This window comes from Eriocheir sinensis, chromosome 24 (assembly GCF_024679095.1).
Source record: "Eriocheir sinensis breed Jianghai 21 chromosome 24, ASM2467909v1, whole genome shotgun sequence".
Lineage (NCBI taxonomy): Eukaryota > Metazoa > Arthropoda > Malacostraca > Decapoda > Varunidae > Eriocheir > Eriocheir sinensis.
The window spans coordinates 5963799-5967425 of NC_066532.1; positions in this window are offsets into that span (position 1 = coordinate 5963799).

Below are 3627 nucleotides of genomic sequence, written 5' to 3' on the forward strand. Positions count from 1 at the left end.
TTTTGTTTTTGAATCAGTTTTCTTTTATTGTTGTTATATTTTTACGTCTTTGTTGTTGGTGACGGGATTTTTCTATCAGTTTTACTTGTTTTTATTGATTCTGTTGGCCGGTGATATTGAAAGTAATTCTGGCCCACGCCGACAACCTGCTAAAAGTTGCCGTGTCATTTACTCCAACATTCGTGCATGGGCTTCAAATGACAGGCCTACTTCGTAAGTGCTTCAAAATATTTGCTGGTGACTGAACTGTAATCAAATCTTTTTATGCATTCATTTTGCCCCACTTTGAGTATTGTGCTCCTGTTTGGATGTCTGCTGCCAATTGACATTTAAAGTTACTTGACAGAGCTATCAATTCAATTAAATTTATTTCTCCGGCACTTGTTCTTGATCTTGATCATCGGCGTCAAGTTGGTGCCCTTAGCATTTTATTTAAAGTTTTTAAGAATAATCGGCATCCCTTACACAATGCTTTGCCTGATCCTTTTACTCCTGCCCGGGTCACGAGGTTTGCTCTTAGTCAAAACGATCTTGCTTTTAATTCTATGAATTTCTGTGCGACACAATTCTCACGATGTTTTCTTCCGTCGTCGACAAGTTTATGGAATCAGTCACCCGATGAGATCGTCCTTCCTGCAGACATTTCGACGTGTAAGTCTCGCGTCAATGTCTTCTTGAGACAGTAATTGTATTTTTCCTCCTTTTGGCTTTGTCTGACAGTTTCTTAACTATTCGTTGCCTTTGCTTCTCTCCAGCACCTTTTGGGGTTTTGTGTGGCTCAACTTGTTGTATGTGCACCCTGGAGGGAGGCCTTGCTAGCTTATCATAATAATAATAATAATAATAATAATAATAATAATAATAATAATAATAATAATAATAATAATAATAATAATCTCAGTGCATCTCTCTGATCCCACCCACACAACAGCTGCCCGGTTACAATGTTCATCATACTTATTTTTACTGCGGCCCAGATTTACTTTCAGAATTTCTCTCACGACTCGATTTGCAAACTTTTCACACACACACACACACACACACACACACACACACACACACACACACACACACACACACACACACACACACACACACACTTGTTATCTTCCTCGTATTCGCCGTGTTTTCGTAACGCGACCCGGAGTTTGTTATAACAATGGGAATGTTTGCATAATGTTGGCCCAGACGCCGGAAGTGACATCAGCAGGCGGCGGAAGCCCGGCAGAGACACACACACACACACACACACACACACACACACACACACACACACACACACACACACACACACACACACACACACACACACACACACACACACACACACACACACACACACACACACAGACACACACACACACACACACACGCACGGCCGCTGACTCACGCATTTTTGCGCCCCGTTCAGCCGTAAATGTTGCCTGCATCGAGAAGTGGTCGTTTTTTTATTGTTTTACCTTCTAGACGTTTGTGATTAGTGTACGAGAATTGAAGTTTTGTACTAACAAAAAAACTTATGGTTATATATCCTTCTTTATGACTAGGTACTACTCCGGTAGCTCAGTGGATAAAGCTCTATACTGCCAGGCTCCGGAGTGGTAGGCGGATGTTCGAGCCCCGCTCAGGCCGGCATTCTTTCGCTGACAAGGAGTGGTTACTGTCCACACTTGTGCCCCGCCAGTATCCAGAGGCAGAGTTCGACTATTATGAACCTTGTTCTAATCGGGAGGGGACTTGCCGGCCATGACGAGTCCAACCCGTGATAAGGCCTTCGTGAATGACACGCAAACGCGTGCACATGTATGCACGCATGTGCGCGCGCCCGATTGTAATGAGTGCACGAAAGCATAATATAAGAAAAAGCGAAAAAAGTAAAAAAAAAGAAAAAAAAGTCAAAGATGTAAAATGAAAGGAAAAAATACCGTAAAGAGTCAAGTACAGATTTTGAAAGTTCATTGTCTGTCTAGTCAGGAGTGTAACGACCCCCAGCGACACACACACACACACACACACACACACACACACATACACACACACGATTGTAATGAGAGTTGCTACACGAAATTATAATAACACAAAAAAGAAGCAAAAAAAGAAAGTAAAAAATAAAATAAAATATAAGTCGAAGGTGTGAAAAAAGAAGAAAAAAAAAACGACAGCGAAAGAGAGGCAAGAAATATTTTAAGTTCATTGTCTGTCTAGTCAGTAGTATAACGACCCCCAGCGCACACACACACACACACACACACACACACACACGGAAGTAAACACACACTCGCTGGTCGGTCAGTGAACTCAACGCCGCGCCAGCCGGTCGTTCATTCATAAAGTTGTGAGAACCTCCAAACTTGTTCACGAGGAGGAGGAGGAGGAGGAGGAAGAAGAGGAGGAGGAGGTGGTTTAGCTTTGGCCTCCTTCCTTCACCGTCTGTCTGCACCGTTACTGGATTACACACACACACACACACACACACATACAACATACATACATACACGTAGTAGCTGTGCAGTGGCTAGTCCGCTTTGCTCAACAGAATTATAATGTACCATATTCTTAATTTCGTAAGAGTTTTGAGCATCTGCAGAAGTAGTTTTATGACCCTTATTTGATTATTAGTTGTTTTCCTCTTTATTGTGTATCTTTTTACCTTTTTTTAGTTTGTAATTCTTGATACCTCTTCATTTTTTTATATAATGGAGTTAAATTTTTGGTTTCTTCCTGATTGTAGATATATTTCTTTTTCTCTAACTATTCGCCTTCTTGATTCCTCTTCAGGTTAATATCCAGTGACTTGGGGACCTGAATCTTTGTCCTTCTCCACAGGTATCGACAACACCGTGTACTCTTGCTGAGGGATTCCAGAACGCCGTGGGTCTGGCGAATAAGCTGGAAGACTCCTTGACGTGACCCATCTTTGTTCTGTTCTTTGCTACCAAGGTATGGGAACTCATCAAAGATCTTTATTTCCTCACCCCACTCATTAATAATTTTGCCATTTCACCCATCAAGCCTCAAAACACCTGTCCCTTACTCTTTGCCCAGGAGACCTCAAGCTTCACCTTCTCTTGCATATTTTCTACCTAGGTATGGGAACTTTTCAAGGATCTTTATTTCCTTACCCCTCATTAATAACTTTACCATTTCATCCATCAAGCCTCCAAACACCTGTACCTTACTCTTTGCCCAGGAGACCTCAAGCCCCAGCAGCTTCACCTCCTCTCGCATATTTTCACACTGACTTCTCTTCTGAACTTGCTAACTGCAGACCTCTATTCTTACAGCCTTACTTTGAACAGCTTTTCACTCTAGCTCATCCTTATACGTAATGTCCCCGAGTCATGACCAGAACCTCCCGTAACTTTGCTAGGATTACTGCATACATACTATATATTAGGGCTTTGTATGGAGTGTGCATCCCACCTCCTCTTAGTAACTTGTCTTCTGTCTCAATTCCACCCGTGTTGTTGCTCTTTCTATCTTTTATTGATATTTTCATGCTGACTGCTCCTCTGAACTTGCTAACTGCATACCTCCACTCTTACAGCCTTACCTTGCACAACTTTCTACTCTAGCTCATCCTTGTAATGTCCAAATACCTTATGCAAGAGACTGAAACAAGGAAAA